Source organism: Thermobia domestica, chromosome 5 (genome assembly GCF_964235325.1).
Source record: "Thermobia domestica chromosome 5, izTheDome1.hap1.1, whole genome shotgun sequence".
In the NCBI taxonomy this organism is placed as follows: Eukaryota; Metazoa; Arthropoda; class Insecta; order Zygentoma; family Lepismatidae; genus Thermobia; species Thermobia domestica.
In genome coordinates, this window is record NC_137458.1 from 67879468 (window position 1) to 67893978 (window position 14511).

The 14511-nt window shown below is 38.3% G+C and overlaps 1 protein-coding gene across 1 annotated transcript in view; it reads left to right on the top strand.

Moving 5' to 3' along the window:
* The window catches only part of LOC145684656 (solute carrier family 22 member 2-like), a 68810-nt gene that overhangs the window by 11734 nt on the left and 42565 nt on the right, over positions 1-14511 (top strand). The window lies entirely within an intron of this gene.

A 14511-nucleotide genomic window follows, 5' to 3' on the forward strand; every position in this document is an offset into this window, starting at 1 on the left:
AATTTCCACGACAGAGTGCAAACGGGGATTTCTCCTTATGCATTTACAGATGACATATTAGAAATAGACTAAGTGCTCATTGTCTAACTTGTTGCTCATCAATGTTAATGACCCACCGCTAGACAAGCTCGAAATATACGAGCTATTTATTTCTTGGCTGAAGGATGGACATCATTCCGCTGCGGACGATTTACCACGAAAAAGTTACCAACAGGAAATAAATCCGATTTCAGATTTGTTTTAAGGTGGAAAATTACGAGTTATAGAAAATGTATACGTGTATTAGTAATGGCTTATTTGTGTTATTCAACTTTGTACCTAATTTTTAGTAAGTCTCTTCTTTGCTTTAGGTAAACTACTTTGAATAAATATTCATAATGATTGCAATTATGCATATTTGTAACTTATATTTAACGTGGTGTTTTAGTGATTACACAAATTACAATTATGAGCATGCTTTATGGAAATGCTCTCACATAGGGTACCAGACCACCTTTATACACTATGAAAAACTGATTTTTCAAGTTTTTTGTGAGAAAAATACTGTGAACTGAGAAACCATAACCTTTTCCATATTGTACAGGGATATTTTCCTTCGAATAGAAGTTTCTTGGGGAATGCGTTCAGAAATTAACACTTGCAAGAATACTCTCTTAATACAAGTATATTTTAGGCACACACTAATTTCCCCCCACCCCGAACTGGTTCAATTTCCTCACTGACAAACACTTTACCATTTTATATGATAAAGGTCAGATCCACCGTTATTGTAACAGAGTTGTGCTTGAGCGATTGACTAGAAATTCAAACTCCGATTAGTGATAATTTCGCACTCTTGTTTTATTACAAGTGTAAACTCTTTAGTCAGTTCAGAAGAGGCCGTGGATCGTGTTCAGAGTTGGTGACGATGGATTTTGGTGAGTCAGAGTAGGTCAAAGTGGATGAGAGTAGTTCATGGTGGGTGATGGGTCAGAGTGGGTCACCGTGGGTGGTGGGTCATGGTGGGTGTGGGGCACCGTGGGTGGTGGGTCAGAGTGGGTCACCGTGGGTGGTGGGTCATGGTGGGTCACAGTGGGTCATGGTGGGTCACAGTGGGTCATGGTGGGTCGTGGGTCAGAGTGGGTCATGGTGGGTGGTGGGTCAGTGGGTCGTGGGTCAAGTTTTCATTGACCCACGCCAACTCTGGGGCACAGGCCCGTATCCACGGGGGGCAAGAGGGGGCCGGGCCCCCCTAAATTTTTCTTGGCCCCCTAAAATTTTCATGGAAGGCTTGAAAAAAAAAAACTCGATTAATTCTATGTGTAAACACTAAGAATAAAATGCAATATAAAAGAGATTATTCCAAGAATTTTTCCATTTTAACTATTTGATGAACACTTCTCAACATATTTTAAAGGAGTTAAAGTAAAGTTTATCAGTCTTCTCGAATCTTGATATGAAATGACATAATACATATTGAAGCAAATTTTTTAAAAAAGAAGGAATATGTTCATAATACTTCATGCCACAGTTGTAATAGCGATCTGGGAGGTAGGAGACGAAGTGTGAAGTGCTTGCTACAAGCCAAATCATAAAAACAGGAGCAGGAACAAAGCGTTTATCTTTTGTCGATTGCAGTAACGACGGTAGGTTATTGTTATTCTATTATATAGTTGTAGTACATACATGCATTGCAAAATCCTCGTCAACAGCAAACCTTAGACTAACTGTGGAACAATTAGATGTGAATTGAATTAAGAGATCCGAGTTCCGATAAAGGCGATTGATTCTAGTAGGGTCCAAGTTATTGGGGTGTGATATGTAAAACAAGAACTGTGGTGGAACATTCACCGAAAAAGTAATGGTTGCAAAGACTTTCATATGTTTGTTCTCGTAGAAGAATAAAGTTAAGCTAAAATACCTTAATTAGATGAGTAACTGAGCAAGTGGACATATTTAACGTTTAAGTTTAAGGATTAAATTCCGGGTTGTGGAGCCAGGACTAGTAAAAATTTGCAAGATTTAGAGGAGAAATTAAGTAGCAAAATGTTTTGTATTGTACCTGGGGTGCGGGATTCCGTGGAGGTAGCTAGTTTTCATATAAAAATGTTGTAAATTGGAACTATTTTTTAGTCACGTACGCGTAATAATGTTGTAATTCATCATGGAAGAAGCAGTGATGATTTTACTCGATACTAGATGGGTGTAGCGTTTTACTTACATTATGAAAAATCCGTTTTCCGGAAAGTGGTATATTGTACAAATATACGGAACACTCTTGCTTACTACAAAAATTAGAACGGAGCATACGTTATCCGTATGCTACATAGGCACTGCCCTTAGGTGTTACATCATGTCGTTGCAGGATGTTTGATGTCTAACAGTACATACATATATGTATGTTACCTTCGTCAGCTATATGTTATATACGTCCATTTGTATGTGAGATCCTGACCGCCTATATTGTTTTATACGGAAAATATATATGGATGGAGCACTTATACAGAAAGTATTATAAAACATGCGTTTTCAGTTATACGCTTGCTGTACGTTAAGTCCAAAAACTACAGGATTTACAAATGTAATCTACGATATTACGTATGCCGCATACATTTTTTTCTCAGTGTAGCTTTGAATAACATTACAGTATTTTTTAAGCTGTTTTGGAATGTGTCTTCTTGGTGTAGTGTGCAGGTGGTTCATTTATATAAAATGAGTTTAATTTAAGATTTTAAACAAGAACTTAGTATAAATATTTAAAAAATACCACTGTAATTGTAAACAAGGGAATTACTTCAAAGTTATCCGACCACCTAATTTTCAACAAAATCCATAATAAAATCTACAATCATCAATTTCTACTTAAACTTTACTCATTTTATGTTCTGTTACATTACCTCGAGGGTGTGAGTACGGGGAAGGAACCACAATTACATGTGGAAGTCCATTTTTATCCTAAAGGGGAAACTGGCGGGCCGCGCGGAGCACGAGTGCGGAGTTGAGAGGGAAGAACGAGCGAAGCGAGAAGCCGAAGTAAGGCGGGATAACGCACTACTAGGTTACTTAGGTTAGGTTATGTCTACTTCGCACTTACCTTAGTACAGGGGCGGATCCAGGAGGGGGCGATGCCCCCCAGAAGAAGAAACTTTCTTATTTTATATATATAAATAAAACCCATCCCAAAGTTTGGAGCCCTTAAAAGTAGCAGTATGACAACCCACCGCCCCCCCCCCAGAAGTCGGTCCTGGATCCGCCCCTGCAGTACGTACTTAAGTTTGCAGAGCTCTCCTATCTCAAGCAGAAACTCGTGAACGATTGTTGGTGGTCTTTGTTCTTTCATTCATTAAGCCATGAATATTCAAAAGATTAACCCTTGTCCGGGCAAGATATTTTTGTAACGTAGACGGGCAACTGGGGCCTTACCAACTCTATTAGCCTTACCAACTCGATATGTTCATGACTTTAACTTCGACTAAAGATAGAAGAATTCAGAATTTTATGTCATCGAAATATTTATGGCTATTGAGAAATTCGAAAAAATATATGAAGCTACTGGGTCTGGGAGGCCCCGCTTGCCCGGATAACATCATGTTTTACAAATGTTAGTACTGTCAATTCACATCCAGCGCAAAGACCCTCTACACTTGCATACATATTTACTCGAAAATTATCCACAATCCAACCGTCCTGAACCTAGAGACAAGTAGTTCCCTCTACTTGCGAATTAGTCCCGTCTTTATAACCGCTTATCAAAAGGTATTACACATAAATTACGCTTCACTTACATGTTATCAAGCACACAAGCAAATAAAATTATCAAATTCTTCTAGGTAAATTTTCAAAATTTTGATAAAAACGGAATGACAACTTCGCAAGTTAATCCTAAACAAGAGCCTAAGTAAAGTTGAATTTCCTTATTTCACAGTAGATCATCTCTCGTTCTTGATCTTAATGTTAGTATTACATGTAGAACTATTAAAACATTTATAATTTAATTCTAATTCGTGTGGTTAGTAGTACCCATTTAATAAAATTCACGTTTTTTTTTCATGTAGATTATAGAATGTTAACTTAAAGTATGTGTGTAAAGGGGATAATAGAATTAAGTAGAAGCAAAATACTTAAACATTCAAAAGCAGATATGATGATTTGCTGATGTTACTATTTGATGAACTATAATATGGTTGGCTTGGGCCCCCCTAACTTCTACCGGGCCCCCTCTACATTTTTGGGCTGGCTACGAGCCTGATAGGGCACAGACACGTGTCGTAATGATACTAAACACACTGCCAATAACATGAATAATACTGTCACTAAAAACACAGCAAGAAGACGCTAGACTAGTGGAAATAATGCTAGTGTAGTCACTAGACAATATTTAAAAGGTGCTAAATTTCTATTCTAACAATATAAATGAAATGTTTTTGATAAAAATATCCTTAAAAATTTCTAGATCAAGCGACAAAGTGCTACATTGGTAAAACTGATAACAAGAGACAAACGACAACCACCTCACGTTTCCGAGCACGTGTATAAATTTTTGACGTACAATTATATCATCTCAAACATTGCCCCAGTGATCAAAAAATAACATACTAATCCGTCAAAACTAATGAAAACAAGGCAGTAGACCATTTTGACATGCTATAGTTGCTCACATTTTTTATGTTCATGGCGGACATATCCGTAATGTCAAAAAATCGACATACAGGGTTTGTATGATAAGTAATGAGACCAGGTCTGGAAACATTGTTTTATTGATCTGATCTGTACAGGGACTTAAAAGCTTTCGAAGTACTCTCCTCTTGCGTCGATGCACTTCTGCAATCGATGTTTCCACGCTGCAAACGCCCCCTGGAAGTCAGCAGCCGGCATGTCCTTTAGAAATGTGGTCACGGCTGCTTGGATGGCTGTGACGTCTGCAAAACGGGTTCCTTTCAAGCGTGGCTTCAGCTTCGGGAAGAGGAAGAAGTCGGCCGGGCTCACATCTGGGCTGTAGGGTGGTTGTGGAAGGACTTCCACCCCAATCCGGGTCAAAAAGGAGGTCACTAAGAAGGCGGTGTGGGCAGGGGCATTGTCGTGATGCAACTTCCACCGGCTAGCGATCGCCGGTCTTTTCCGCTTGACGCTCCTGTGCAGTCTCTCAAGGACTTGTTTGTAGAAGGCGGCGTTGACGGCTTGTCCTTGGGGTACAAACTCCTTGTGGACCACCCCCACATTGTCAAAAAAAACAATCAACATTGTTTTCACCTTTGACTTCGACATTCTGGCCTTCTTGGGGCGCGGGGACGCAGGAGTGTGCCACTCCGCGCTTTGACGTTTCGTTTCAGGGTCGTACTGGAACACCCACGACTCGTCACCTGTTATGACGTCATCTTCAAAGTTAGGGTCACTGTTCATGAGGTTCAACAGTTCCTGACAACAATCAACACGTCGTTGCTTTTGTTCGTCAGTCAACACTCGCGGCACCAGTTTCGCACAGATTTTTCTCATTCCCAATTGTTCCGTCACAATCTTGTGCACTGTTGTGTGGTTCATATCGAGTTCATCAGCAATCAATCTCAACGATAATCGACGGTCTGAGTTCAGGAGATCCCTCACTTTTGCCACAGTTTCGTCCGTAGTCACTGTTGTCGGGCGTCCAGCCCTCTCCAGATCCTCAACGCTTTCCCGGCCGTTCCGGAACGCACTGTGCCAACGAAACACCTGGGCTTTGGATAGGGCTTCCTCTTTGTAGGCCTCCGTGATGAGAGAAAGCGTCTGAGTAGCCGTTTTCCCCAGGCGAACGCAAAATTTGATCGCATAACGCTGTTCGATGGAACCCTCCATGTTTGTTGATTTTCCGCCGTGACAAGAATGTTCACAAGGGCTTTGTCCAAGGCTTGTCCGCGCTCCACTAAGGCTCGGAGCCAACTGACGCGCGGTGCGTTGCTTTGCTCGGACCCCCCCCCCTACATCCTCCATCACCGACAAACCCGCTCCAGCGACACGCGCGCCGCGGCGCGGCGAGTCTCATTACTTATCATACAGACCTTGTATTTCCTTATGTCCACCATTAGAAGGCAATGCATTTGTACACATTAAAGTGTGTCCAAATTTGAAGACGCATTTTTGTGTCGTTTCGGGCTCTGTATGTAGTTTTGTCGAAAGATGTACACACAGGGAGGAGGATGTAGTGATAGTAATTTGAAAGAAAAGGCATTTTCAAATTTTGCTGTTCTCTATACCTTGGAAATATGCCGGCGTTAAAAAAAAAATTAAAACGCCATTCTTTGAAAAATGTTTACGACGGTCAATATACATCTTTATCTGGTCAACTGTTGCTCAGTGGAAGCATATTGTAATATGTGTTGTTGTTAGTTCCATGAGAAACAATGAAACACACGAAACCATCGTAAACAATTTTCAAACTATGGTATTTTTGGTGTTTTAACGTTAGCATATCAACAAAGTACAACGAACTGCAAAATTTGGAAAACTACTTTTTCTTTAAAATTTCTGTCACCGCATTCACCTGCTATGTCTACACTTTCCAAACAAAATTAATATCTTGTTTCACCTTCCATACTTGTGTTTCTACTATGGAATATGTATGTCACACTGTCTTTTTAGGCAGCTTATCATATAATTAGTGGTGTAATGGCGAATGAGGAGCCTTTGGCCAAAAATTGTCTGGGGTTGTTGCAAGATGCCTAAATTAGCCACTGGCTGGGATCTATCACAGTCATTCTTGAACAGGGGATTATTCCTGCAACTAAATGTGGATTATCTATCTATTAAAATGCTACAACAGTCATAAAAGCGCCTAGGTTCCAACCTTCCAACTTATAACTTTTGATTTCAAACCTTTGATTTACCGGTATTTGTAATTTCACGTTGAAGAAAGACAAATATTTTAAAGTATATGTACTTTAAATAAATTATTTATTAAATAGATCTTGTTTCATCAAGTTTTTATTTCTAAAATTATTGTTCAAAGCCTTTGTATTTTAATAAGCCTTCTCCAAAATCAATGCAAACAAATTGTGCTATTATCTTTGGAGTTCTTTTAAACTATACGTTTGTGGGCGTTTATATGTTTGTGGCCAATCCTTTCCACAATGAGATCTCGGAAACTACAGGCTCTAGAAAGAGGATCGATTGCAAATTTTGTGTAGATTGTCCAGTTCTAAGTGAATATTTAAAAAAAACATGGGCATTATTTCTTTATTACATTTTTACGGGTACACTGGAAGTGTTGAAATTTTAAAAAAAACTAAAGAATCATATCCTACTCATTATACATTCCAACGCCACATAATTGTGTACAGGGGTTGCATATCACTCAGGAATTTGTTTCATGGCCAAATGACAATGAAAAACGAAGGATAACCATTTCTTCAGTCTAAGAAGAATCTTTATTGTGTGGAGTGTTTTGCCCAACGAACACCATATATCACTGACATTATAATTAATTGTGTATGTAATGTATTTGTTTATTACATACTGCATGAAAGAAGAAAGAAAACACTGATCATACGGGAATTAAAAACTTCAACCGGAAGTAGGCTCAAATCTTGCAAATGGTGCGAGATATAGAAAAAGTAATCGAAAAAATCTTCCCTTTACGGTATCTCTTGCTGATTTTTTCAAGACATCTTTTACTTGTGTCCGTAAAGGTACATGTACAGATGTGAGGAATAACAAGGAGATTCAAAGCTCATATGTGAATGATGCGCTGTGTAGAGAGCGCAGGTTCAGCTAGTCTATATATTAAACTATCAGGTTTATATGCTTGTCTCCAATTCTTTCGACAATGAGATCCCGAAAAACCACAAGTGCTAGAAACATGCCGTTTTCACTTGTCGATTCCAAATTTTTGTATAGATTGTCCAGTTCTCATTCAAATTTTCAAAAAACTTGTCGTTATTGTTCTTTTCAACATTTTAGGAGTCGTTTTGAGCTCATAAGATTAACATTGTTGCAGCTCGAAACCAGGGTGGTAGGCAATCAGGAGAGAAGGTGCGTCTGGCAGGTGGACGGCCATTGCAGGCGCTTTGCTTAAATCTGAATAGCAAAACTTATTACAAGCTGGCAACTTCAAAGGTCTCAAAAGATGCAATGAGGCGAACTTGGACGGATATGGATTTATTTAAAAATATTTCCACTTGATATCGTGTTACTTCTACAAATTTGCTACAAACTCACTCCAACATCTATACATAGCAATTCACTTCCTTTGTGAGTCTCCTATTCTTTACTTGTGTGAATAAGGAGACATGCACAGTGGGAAGGAGATTCATAGTCATAATAGAACGATGCGTTGAGTAGACAGCGCAGATTCAGCTTGTTAGGATTATTTTCATTAATAATGGAAGGTAAAAGTAGTAAGTGTAAAAGTGGTACACAAATAGGATAGCAAGATTGACTTCAGAGTGTGTAATTATTTCAGAATCGAAGTCAAGCAGAAAACTGCCGATTTCCAGCATGAATGATCGCTGCATTGCCATACCTCAGGCGAGAACCGCAACTGAGTCTGGAACAAGTTTTCGAACGGTGGCTAACAAGGATAACATTTGATGTCGAGTTCCCATCAACCCTCCTGTTTCGGCTCTGCTCACGCTTCTTTTAAAGATATAGTAGGAATGCAACGGAAACTTACAAGATGTAAATTTGGAGGAGGTTCTCCATTTTTCTTTAATTTCCAAATCATTATAATAATTAAATAACAATAGCATTAAAGCAAGTGATGATTTCAGACATTTTTTCTCGGGAGGAATTTCGCTATTCAATGGGGTTAAAGTGGTATTGAGAAAATACTGGCAACCCTTCTTTTGCACGATCGGAGATTTGTCATGAAAAAAGTTCACATTTTCAGGGGAGGGGTAATTCCCCAGGTCACCCTCGGAATGATTAAAACTAAAGCAAAGATCTTTCTTTAGTTTACTAGTTGTTGGAAACATACATGTAATGAAGCAACAATAATTAAAGTTTATACATTTAAATAATAAAATAGAAACAGTATTTCTGTTATGCAAATGCATATAATCAAGAGGCAGAATGCTTCAACTGTTTATTATAAACAACATTCTTGTTATTTCGATTTTTTAAAAATGTTATTAGTTTTTATTGAACAGTTGAAGCCTAATAAATAATAATTTGATTGCACCGACAGTTTAATTCTCAACAATTCAACTTGAATCGCATAAGAGACCAATGCTGACAGAAACAAGGAATGCGGCCAAGCCGGTGTTGTGGCAGGCTTCCTGTTCTTGTCACAATAACCGATTCGGCTTAGCATAAAGCAGTAAATTCGAAACAACAACGTCGGTAATCAAAACAACAAATTAGTAAGCTAGTTCCAAGCCCTGTTAGCCTATTCCTGTTTAATAATATTCCTCGTTAAGTTACATTTACAATTCAACTACATGAAGTCATTCATTTGTCGGTACATAAAGAGGCAATCCAAGAATTAGTTATTCCTTATTAAATTTAAACAAACAACATGTCGCTCTAAGCTTGGTAGAGGTCTGCACGCCGGACTTGGGCCTACAAAGCATATATTACTTCCGGCTCGGGACGTAAAATTTTAAATAAACAATCATATTTCTCGGGCCTTTTCGGACCTAACTTTGTAAGTATGCCGTACAACGATATTTATTGGACCGTTCTTTCTGGAGAACTTTTAAAGCACAACTGCAAAATTAAATCTCTAATTGCTGTAAATAAAAATAAAATTTTGCGTTAATTAATAAGTTTCAGTTATTTGGGCTTATTTCGGGCTCATTTGATTATCACACTAGCTCGGATCGGTCTCGAGCCTAAATGCTAAAACATATTTCGGACTCGGGTCGGGTCTCACATTATAAATTTACGGGCTGGGCCGGACCCGGGCTAAAAAATCCGGGTCGTACAGACTTCTAAAGCTTTGGCCGTCACTACCAAAGTACCGCTTTAGCTTCGGGCCTATGAGGCCTAGTGGGAAATCCGAGCTAGGGGATGCTATTAACAACACATGGTACATATATATTAGAAAGACCATAGCTGGCGCTGCTCCTATTTCCGCGTTGCTTCGTACAATTACCTAGTTCTTAACACCGATGCAGTGTTATTTCCACTTAATACTGTTTTGTGTGAAATCGCTAACATCAGGCCTGTGTTTATCGCAATACTTAACCCTTGGTGTTGGTGGTAGTTATTCTGGGATCACTGGTCTGTGTTAAATTGAGTTGATTTAATACCATCATCTTTGCTGTGCAAGGTGATTGGGAAATATTTTTTATAAAATCCGGTTAGGAGATCATCACAGTCGAAGGGCGGAGGTGGCAAAAGTTTAAAAAACACAGAAAGCTCATATATTTGGACATCCACATTCTTCAAATTGTGTAAAATTAGGAAAGCCGCTAACAATTACAAATGAAATACTTATTAATTATATATGTATTACTGTAATTAATTCACAAATTTCTGATGATAGTGTCACTTTATTCACCCCCTCCCCAGTGACGTATTGTTCCTCATTTATATAACTGCAATTTAAAAATAAACGTTCATACGCAATCACTTCTCAACAACATCATACTTATATATGAACTGTAAAATATAGACAAATGTTCATGAAAACTGAATCAGAATTGAAGAAAGTAAAACAAATGTATGGCTTAATCAGGTAGTGATAAATACTACAAAAAGCCAGGAATATAACATTTTCAGCAATTTTAATATGGCAACAAGAAAACGACATTTAAAATTGAAAAATTATCTTAGTGAAAATAAAGTAAAATATTGAGATATATTTACTGAGAAGCATTTTTCTCTTTTGGACTTCTTATATGGATCATACCCGTAGGCCTACATTTGTCCAGCTAAGAATCACTTTTAGCATAAACATATTATATATGGTGTATCACGCTCTTATAAATAGTATATTTACATATCGTATTTTAATCTGAGGTACAGCTTACCCTACTTACTCAAACTCCTGACGACAGCAAAATAACACTGTAAGGATATGTATTTCAAAAGGATATGACAGTATATTAGCTACACTGTGTGAGGAAGTTTCAGTGTTACCAATTTAAAAATTTTCAAAATGTATTGATGTACGTTAGAAAGAATATAGATAAATGGAATGAAATTAAACATCTTATACATACACACACTTTTATACACAACCGAAATATAACTCACAAAAGTTTAGAAGTTATAAGAACTATATCAAACATAGCTCCCAAGATTTATAACAAACTCCCAGTTCAAATGTAAGGAAGAAAGAAAACATTGAAAAGGTTAATTTACAATGGATAAAAGAAATAAAAGATATGTAAAGTGATTTTCAAAAGTTGCAAAAAAGTAAGAATTGTTCCGGGTGTCAAGAAAATGTAAATACACTTTGAACAATCACATAAAATGAAAATGTATGTGACATTTTCAATCTACAAGAATAATTTTTGCCAAATTTAATAATAAGTCTACTCTCTGGTCAAACTAAATGTTCAACATGTTGGTTCAAGTAAATGTTCGAAATGGTGGCCTTCAGTATCGATACATTTCTGACAGTGAGTACGAGTCACGACTACTTCCGTACTTCGCACTAAAATGTCTAATCAGATTTCTATGCACATCATTTGAATCGCATCCCAAAGTATGTTGTTACGTAGTTTACGATGGTACATTTCATCTTTTACTGTGCTCCATAAAAAAAAAAAAAAAAAAAAAGCAGCGTTAACTTTTAGAGAGCGTGCAGGAAGTTCGATTGCGTCCTATCCACTGGCTTGGTATATTTTAATACAAGCATGCTCCTACATTCCTATGATAGTGCGGCAGGGCATCATCTTGTTGGTAATAAAACCTGTTTATTACCTGCTAAAAAATTATCTTTAGTCCAGTACACACAATTATATCTATTGACAATTCTAATAAGTTGGAATTGTGTTTCATCCCACCAAACAATGCTAACTATAAATCCCAGTTCACGTGTTACCATCTGCTAAACCCATACACAAAATGTATCATGCGATCTGGTTCGTCGTCATTCAGTTGTTGCATCAGCCTTGTAACGTACGATACGCAACTTACCTTCCTTCAGTATGGATAGCACTTACATCACTCTCAAGTGATCCTTGCCTAGAAAATTTTTGTGGTGAACGCTGGAACAGTTCTAGCACCGTAACATGGATTCAGCACTAGTAGCAGTGCGAGGTCGCCTCGATAGGCCTTTCTGTACACCAGACACTGTCCTATAATCCTCAAATTTAACTCGTAGAAATGTAACTGTTACCCTTGAAGGTGGATCATTCCCATACTCACATCTCCAATGTCTCTGAACTGCAGCAACTTTCTCAGCATTCCAATACAGTTAATAACCTGTTTCCGCTTTTCAATGTTCAAACGTCTGTTTGCCACGTTGATGTTAGTTTCTTGCCACCAACCTGGTTGCGCAGCTTGATCAACGGTTCTGCTGCCACGTATTTCGGGAATACAGCGTGAGCATAGAAACAGTACCTGATTTTAATGTGCCATATAATTAACATTTAATTGAATATTTACATCAAATTCTGTACAGAGCTCAGTTAACTCAAAGTATTTTCCCACCTATCTTTTCAGAATCCTAGTTCTGACCAGGGCAGCTAGAGGGCAGTAACATCGAAAATGGCGTTCACCCCACAGCAACGAAGCTGGTGCGTTTTACAATTTGCAAAAACAAGCAGTTTTGTGAGAGTGCAGCGTGATTTCAAACGACAATTTAATGCTGATCCAACCACACACAAATCCATTGTGAAGTGGCATAGAACGTTTATTGAGACAGAGTGCATTTGTGATCAAAGAAAAGGACATTCAGGGCGACGTCCAGTCTCCGAGGAAACTGTGGAGCGCGTAAGAGCAGCCTTCGTACACAGCCCACAGAAGTCTACACGTAAAGCTAGCAGAGAGTTGCAGATGCCACAAACAACAGTAAGCAAGATCTTACCCAAGCGTTTGCGGTGTTACCCGTACCGACTGCAGTTGGTTCAGAAGTTATACCCACAAGACAAGATAAGGCGCCGTGAGTTCTGGGAGACTACGCAAAATTTCATGGAGGACGACGAAAACTTTCTGACGATCATTTTCAGCAATGAGGCGACATTTCACTTAAGTGGAAAGGTGAATAGAGACAATGCAAGGATATGGGGAACCCAGAATCCTCATGCAACTGTAAATGTGAAACGTGACTCACAGAAAATCAATGTCTTTTGTGCAGTATCAGAGCGTCGGACGCACGGTCCGTTCTTCTTTCAGGAACAAACAATTACAGGTGAAAGTTATTTAGCATTGCTACGTAACTGGTTGATTCCGCTACTTAGTAATGCAGAGATAGACGACTTCGTTCTACAACAAGATGGAGCGCCGCCACACTGGCATCGTGCTGTACGCAGGTTTCTAAACGAGAACCTCCCAAAGCGATGGATAGGGCGCTCTGGAGTCAATGATCAAGTTCTTTTCAAGTGGCCTCCAAGATCACCTGACCTCACTGTTTGTGACTTCTTTCTGTAGGGATTTGTGAAGGACAAAGTGTATGCACCTCCACTACCCGCAACTCTGAACGATCTCCAAGAACGCATCAGTGATGCTGTCAACTCCATCACACCGGATATGCTTCACAACGTGTGGTTGGAGCTAGATTACCGCCTCGATATTTCCCGCGTTACAGGTGGCGCGCACATCGAGTGTTTGTGGTTTTAATTATTGCTACAAAAACTTTTTGAGTTTATGTATCACTGTTCAAAATTTCAGTAAAATATTCCTTCGCATATTAAATTTACACTAATTTGAAACTTGGGACTGTTTCTGTGCTCACCCTGTATAATGATACTTTTTCCTAGAAATCTAACCTTGTATTTTGGAAGATAAATTCTCTATCACAATTCAAAGTGTGTGTATGGCACATTTTTTACGCATCCGATAAATATACATAGAGTAAAAAATACATCAGAGTTAGTCTCATACACGAGTGTAGTGTGCTCCACCAGTTAATTCCAATCAAGATATCAACAATGGTGATGCCATAGCCAGATAAAATTATTGTGCATATGATGGAAACACAAATCGAACCATAACCGTAATTCGTAATGTACTATTTTGCTACAATCTCGTTAATGGTAATACTTCGACCTAGGAGGATCAAGTTCTGACTTTTTCCATCATATCATTATTGCAAAAAAAAAGAAAAAAAAAAAGGATTTTCCTGATTTAGAATCATCTCCAATTTTAGGTAGATCACATTTCAAATGTTGTTTCTGTTTTCATAGTGCTGAAGAACGGATAGTCATCACACTTTTCATTTTAAAGTAGATCTTCTTGGCTCAAGTACTTTTCACATCACCATGCAGTACCCAGTCTTCTCGTGAACAATGTAACTTTGAGAAAGCGCAGAATCTGGAAAGATAAAAGCATTTATAATCAATTATATAATGCAATAAATCCTGCAAGTTTCATTAATATATGTGAATTATTTCTTCAATATAAGATGCAATAACGTATTTATGCTCCCTCGCACTTGGAATATTTTATAAA